At 39.2% G+C, this 7440-nt stretch overlaps 1 pseudogene across 1 annotated transcript; it reads right to left on the reverse strand.

Annotated features, from left to right (window-relative positions):
• Nucleotides 1–6482: 6482 nt before the first annotated feature.
• Nucleotides 6483–7120, reverse strand: LOC147854093 (auxin-induced protein PCNT115 pseudogene; annotated as a pseudogene). Its single transcript, XR_015531156.1, has 2 exons — nucleotides 6864–7120; nucleotides 6483–6776 (listed from the first exon to the last, which is right to left on the reverse strand). The product of XR_015531156.1 is annotated as an auxin-induced protein PCNT115 pseudogene (transcript).
• Between the last annotated feature and the right edge of the window lie 320 nt (nucleotides 7121–7440).

A 7440-nucleotide genomic window follows, 5' to 3' on the forward strand; every position in this document is an offset into this window, starting at 1 on the left:
AAAGTCGCCTTAGAGGTAAAGGTTTATATTGTTGCTTTGTAGACTTCAACAAAGCTTTTGATATGGTACCTCGTGAGCATCTTTGGAGGCGAATGGAAGAACTTGAGGTGCCAAGTGAATATATGCTTGCAATTTCCTGAATTTATGAGAAGGTTATATGTTGTGTGCGCATGAGGGATAAACTTTCAGATTTTTTCAAAAGCACTATTGGTGTTATGCAAGGATGCCCACTCTCACCAACACTATTTGGTCTATGCATTGATGAATTGGAAGAAATGGTTACCAAGTTTGCAAAGGAAGAATGTGTTGAAAAAGTTGCCATTGGGAATGTTGTGATTATGCTTTTGCTTTATGCAGATGATGTAGTGCTTTTTGCAAATACTTCAGGAGATGCACAAAAGCTTATGAAGGCATTGGAAAAAATTTGCATGCATACTAAATTAAGTGTCAGTAGCTCTAAAACAAAGATTATGCTTGTGAAGAGCCAAAAAAGAGATAAACCATGCATTATGTACAACAATGAGCCACTTGAATGTGTGGAAAGCTTCAAATATCTTGGCCTTGAAGTTCCTTCAAATCATAAATGGAATGAATGTGCTACACGCCACTTAGAGGCGGGTAAGCGAGCATACTATGCATTTGAGAACACATGCAATCTTGGAGATATTATGTGTTGGGTCCTCAAGAAATATCTTTTGGACATTTTGGTGACACCGGTTCTTCTCTATGGGGTGGAAGTATGGGGCGGTAGCATCCCTAAATCTATGTGGAAAGAGTTTGAAAATGTCCAAAAACATTTTCTTACAAAGTATCTACAAGTTAAGAAACAAACACCCTACACCCTCCTCCTCCTTGAGATGGGATCACTTCCCATTGAGATCATGGCCATGGAAAGGGTTGAATACATGCTTAAGGTTCAAAAAATTCCCTCACATCGACTTCCTAGTATTGCGTGGGAAGCAAGCAAAAAGATCCAAAAGACGCATAAAAGCAAAATTTTGTGTTTCGGTTGGATGCAAGATATAGAAAAATGGTTTGGTAGATGGGATGCGAGACACTTGCTTCATGATGCATCATTAGATTCCTTTGTAAATGAGGCCTTTTTGCAATGCCAATGTATCATGACATGGGACAAATGTGGAGCCTCGTGCTTCACGCATTATACTACACATGTTGCACCTAACTACAAAACCATATTCTTTGCGGAACGGGGAAATCGTACACATTGATACATGTTAGAGCCCATACCGCTATCTGCCATTTGAATCATTGCTTCCATGCGACTAAGCTCACGTTCTCGTGCCTTTCGGCGCCGGATCGTTGCGTGAGTCGGGTGGGAACCACTGAGGTTTTGGACTAGGAGAAAGAAGAATATGAGATGAGGCTAGTAATGAATAGATTATTAGAAAGAGAGATAGAAATTTCGTGAATCCCACGAGTGTATTGTATTCGATTAATCAATATTTAGATAAGAATATGTATTTAGATTGAAAGAAAGATATAAGAAACTTGTGAATCCCACAAGTATAGATTATATTATTTTCGTGAATCCCACGATTATATTAATCGGTTGGTGTTTTCGGAAATATATCCAATTTCCAAATATTTCACACACCTAATACATTGTGCTCCCCATCCTTATATAGTGATGGGAGAGACTAAGCATAACTACATGCTTTTCTCTAATATGTTCATGCACACTAAATGTGCATGTGATGCTTTTCTAATCCTTGCTTTTATTTGCTAAATATAGTGCTCATGCACGCTAGATGTGCATGAGTCACTTTGTAGTTGCTTGCGTTTTTCTATAAAATATTCACGCACTCTAAAAATACATGATTTACCTTTTAATAAAGGTAGGCGCAAATAAAGCACTTATAGTTATTAAATCTATTTGTAGAACACTAAAGATAAGGTAGCATAATGGTAAAGTTGAGGTTTGGCTACGTGGAGGTACAAGGTTTGAATCTTGCCCTATGCACGTGATAAATATCTTGATATTCTTATTTTATTTATTTATATGTAATTAAATCGGTTATATTATTTTTACTTTTTCACGTAGTGTACGAAATACACTACGACAACATGCATTGCGATGTGAAACAGGGCGTTAGGGCACAAGTGATGAGAGTGGTCGGCTATGCACACTTTGCCCTAAACAAGTTCGCAAGTCTGAGTATCACACTTTGATACAATGCTCTGCCTTTGATCATATTCGACCATGCTTTCCACATCTCTTCAACCGAGCCCAATCTTTGCATGAATTCCTCTCACAACCACAATGTGCACTCTCGATTGCAACTCACTTTCACACGTATCACGTGAAATGTAATATTTTTGGTCTCATAGTTCATATTTGACCTCCGAAGACGATAATATAATCTATCTATCTATCTATCTCTCTAGAATCTAGATATACACTCAACCACTGTCTCCTCACACATGCAAAACAGGGCTTCTCTCTCTAGACCACACATGCTCTCTATCTCTCTCTCTCTCTCTCTCTCTCTCTCTCACACACACACACACACACACACTATGTACACCATATACACCATATGTATATATCTATGTACCGCGTATGGATTTCAATCATACTTGGAGCCTTTTCACGTATGAGTATGATACGAATATTGGCGCTTGAGTATGACACGAATGGGACGTATGGCTAGAACTATGACTAGGAGTCGTCTATATCATTACATAGAATAATTTGAACATTTGACCTTTTTGTCATTTGAGAGACCATGACAAGTCCTTCAACTTTGCCATACACACCATTAAATGTTATGTTTGTGATATTTGTGGCTTTCGTGACTCAATTTATCCAAGTCTTTATCATGATAGTTGTATCAATATGATATTTAATCATTTCAATAACATTAGGAGTGAGCTACAACATTTTTTAGTGGAGTTTGATAGTTTCCACAAAAGAAACATCATTTGTTAAATTTAAGAAAAAAATAAATTGTGGTGTGCATGTGTTCCTTTGTGTGACCCCCTTTTTAGGATGCATGTACCTAAGCATACCCACCCTTTTAACACACCCTTTTTAGCTAAGCCAACCCAAATGGGTACCTTTGTATCAACTATAAATTGAGTAAGAAGTAAGAAGCTAACTAGGTTGGTTTTGATCTCTTATGTGCATTTCACATATTGGTGGAGATGCGAGGTACCAATCCCCCACGTCCAATCGTCCACCTCTTCCCCCTCACCTTAGGTTGCCGCGAACTTCTTGTTCCAGAAGTTTCTTTGGTCCCCCTCCCACATGATAGCCCTCTTGTCCCCCACCTCAACCAAATCTAGGTGGTCCACAGTCCACAAGAGTGATTGATCTCTATCCATATATACCCCTCCTGTCCCCCACCTCAGCCAAGTCCAGGTGGCCCTCAGTCCACAAGAGCGATTCAAACACGTTCGCATTCACAAGTGGAAGGATCGCGCATTTCCCTTGTAGAATATTCTTGAAAATATCCAAATATACCCTCTCTACAAAAATTGGATGCACTAGTATCACATGTTCCACAACTTGATTAGAATTTGCAAATACAAAAATACATGATAGGTCTACGAGTGGAGATCATTAGAAATTCAAATAAGTTTGGATGTGTTGATAAGTTAATGTAGGCATAATAAAGTTCAACAATCGCTCAATATCTCACTAATGTGCGACATGGCAAACACTAAGTTAAAGACTTATATTAATTTGGTAAGTTTTACAAAAACATGAGGTGTACTTGTAACCATACTAATAAAATGAGTTATAATTTATACTTCGACCCATACTCGCATGTATATAATTGTGGACAATGTAGGATAGTGAACTTTAGGATAATGTGATTGGAATGACAAACTTATTAAGGTATTTAATACTTGTATTTAAAGTTGATCTAATCTATTCCTCAGTTTGTTCGCATGGGATCAAACCGTATGTATATAATTGTGGACAATGTAAGACAGTGAACTTTAGGATAGTGTGATGGAAATAACAAACCTATTAAGGCTTTCAATACTTGTATTTAAAATTGATCTAATCTATTCCTCAGGTGATTCACACGGGATCAAACTCCAAACGATAATGCTAGTGGAACTACAAGCGTATAAAAACATGTGGATAACGCTAGTGGAACCATTATCAACACACTACACAATCTAAGCAGCAATAGAAGAGAAACATAATAGTTTTAACAATAGAAGACAAAGATCCATAATATATGGACTAGTATATATTAGACACGGAATGACAATCTCGACAATTAATCGTAAATAACAACATGGACAATCATGGCAACAATTCTACGAGCATGTTATGTTAACGTAAAGTTTGACCAAAATCAGCCTTAATTTAAACTAATTCATGTTTCTCCATATTGGTAGTCAGCAATGCACGCGGTGAAACCAATGTCATAAGTCAACAAACCAAGTATATAGAAATAAAATTGAAACATATAGAAGATTATAAAGAATGGAATACACCAAGTAGAACCCAAAATTTGTATTTGTAATGTGAAATCCAAACAATACATTTCGTGAACAAAAGAGTCTATTACATAGCAATTAAATCGTCAATGTCATTTTCTTCTTCATCTCTTATAGAAGTCTCTTCGGCTATATGTGCATTGTCTTCCCTTGTTAGCCGAGCCAACGAAATATCTTCTATAAGCTCATCATCAAGCTCTATTAGCTCCCCTGCGTCCCCAGCTATCGAAGGAATAAGCTCTTGTGAAGCAAGTTGAAACCTTTCGGTATCAACGAGGTTCTTTGCACCGACCTCATCGTCCTAGTCTGGGCACTCCCACAAAGCCTTAATCCTCATGTTTATAAATATAACTTGCTCCTCATCCTTCTCCAATGCAACTGTGTTTCTGAAGAGCTTCAATACACATGCAGACGTTGTCCTTGTGAAGAAAGCAACAAGACGAATTAGTTTTCAAACAAAAAAGAATCAGTACTGGTTATCTCAAGATCGTTAACCTAGTTCGAGGAATACCTATGCCAGAAAAGAGGTCTAATATCCAATCTCCTTCTACAGAAAACATCTCAATCAAGCGCATCATAAGTCGTTAAGGTTTTTGGTATGGGTTGACAAGTCCTTGTTTTATTGTGGTGACATGTCGCAATTTCCGTGTCACTGTTGGATATACCAGCAGATTTGAACCTCCGACTTCATTAGAATGCTCCTTGATTCTATGTTTCTTTATTTCATCGAAGTAGCCAACCGTAATGTATTCAATGGCATTTACGAACCGAAAGGTTGGCCCTCTATTGACATTGGTTTTTATCCTATAACAAATATTGCATCAAGTTAAGAATAGATTGAACAATCTTAAGAAAGGCAATATAGTAAATGACACTTAAAATAATCCTTACCATGCAAGGTTCTCGATGTGGCTTTCCCTTGACTTCTGATAGAAGTTTCTGGTCAGCTAACAGGTGCATTACCTTCTCACTCATGTGGCCTAGCCTCTTATGCCATATCTCACTTGTCGAGTCGGCTGCCACATTTACTTCTGATTTGCACAGTCGGGCATGCATCATGTACAATGTGCCTTCTTTCTATGCTCGGGCCACTATAATATTTCCTCGGCAAAACTTCCACTTGCCATTATGAAAGCTACCACTATAGCCTTCGTCGTCAAGTCTTCCAATCGATATCAGATTCAATCTAATATCGGCGACGTGGTCAAGCGGACACTTCCGACTCCAGTTATCTTGCACTCTCCACTATCACCCATCTTTACATAACCATGATCCCCAGCTATGTAAGTCGAGAAATACTCTCTCGACGGAGTAATATGGAAAGATTCCCCGGAGTCGATCACCCAAGTGCATTCTTCACTCGCAAAATTTGCACTTGTCTGCTCCCAAATGAACAGAAGTTCTTCTATGCTCGTAGAAATGGCCGAAGTGTTCTTCTCATCAGGAATCTTCCTGGGTTCAACATTGTTTCCGACACTCTTGTCTCTTCTCATGTGTTGGCAATCCTTTTGGAAGTGTCCAGGTTTTCCACAATAAAAGCACATTGGCTTACCTCTGGACTTCGATCAGGCGTGGGATTTGTCCGTTCATTGCAGACTTCTTCGCCGGTCTCTTTCTTTGTCCACATGTTGAGTCAGATTTGACTCCGTTTGGGACAAGACTCCTTTGTCTTTACTCCTTGCCTCCTCATTTAGGATGCTTGTCTTCACCGTCTATAAAGACAAGTTCTCTTCTTGACAAGAGGTGCTAAGAGTAACCACCAGGTTCTCCCAACTATCCGCAACATACACATCAACAGGATGGCCTGCATTGCGTCATCAAGGGGAAACTTGGTCAAACCAAGTTGATTTACATACCCCATAAATGTGCTGATGTGTCCGACGATGCTCTCACCGTCTCTGTATTTCAGCCGTACGATTTTTTTCATCAGTGAGGTTTTATTTAGCGCGTTCTTCGTCTCATACAAACCTGACAGCTTCTACCACATCTTGTGGGCATTTGTGTCATTCGCCACATGCTGGTTTACACCAATCAAAAGTATATAAAGAATTTATGCACAAGGATTCTCCTATTAAGCAAACAGATTTCTTTCTTACAGTGACTTCAAGTGGAACAGTTGGGTCGATTCGATGCTGATAGTAGAGGTCAATGCAATCTACATCCAGCCTTAGTAGGCTTGCCTCACAAGCCGAGCGCACATATGCGGGATCTCCTCGCACCAGGAACTTTCCATAATCCTCAATGATGGCCCCAAACTTGGTTGCAAGCTGAACCTTGTGCCTTCTTCCTTTCAAAGCCTATTACAATAACAAACGGATAACTTCCAAAACAGCCAAACCGTGGATATGGTAATGAAGAGACAGATATAAGAGCAAGCAACTCACCTTGCCTAGAAGGATCTCATTAAGGAAGGGTCAATATACATCAGATGTGTCGAGGAATGTGATGCCAGAGTCGATGGCATGGTGGATAATTTCAATCATCTCATGCTCACGCTTGGGAGGTCCGTAGAAGGTGGATATGCACATGCAGCCCAACCCTTGTTCCGATACCTCCAGACCTTGGGAACCAAGCTTCACTATGCCCACCTCCACATTGGCCATAGTTGCTGCTATAGTAACCGATTACTCTTTCAATCCTCCTATTTTGTATGGAACAATCGATCCCAACACACAAATATGTATAATCCAATGCCGCCTCTGAATTAAATTTAGGTAGTCAAAGAGTGATAAGCAAGTATTTAGTTTGTGTAGGCTTCTTGACCCCCCCAATACTTGGAACACAAGCAAACACAATTTTGTTTGACTAAGAGGAAAAGAGAACCGCGAAACAAAGTCTGAAATTCATGCTCAAACAAAATATGTCCATCTTGGAATGTTGTTTCTGTTACCCTTTCTCATCAATTTTTGTGACTTTTTTAGCATCCAAACCCATGCAATACTTCCGTAGGATTTTTTGATC

Source organism: Azolla caroliniana, unplaced genomic scaffold, assembly GCF_043228905.1.
Source record: "Azolla caroliniana isolate FFs.n. ecotype wild unplaced genomic scaffold, voAzoCaro1.0.p SCAF_16, whole genome shotgun sequence".
NCBI classification, from domain to species: Eukaryota; Viridiplantae; Streptophyta; class Polypodiopsida; order Salviniales; family Salviniaceae; genus Azolla; species Azolla caroliniana.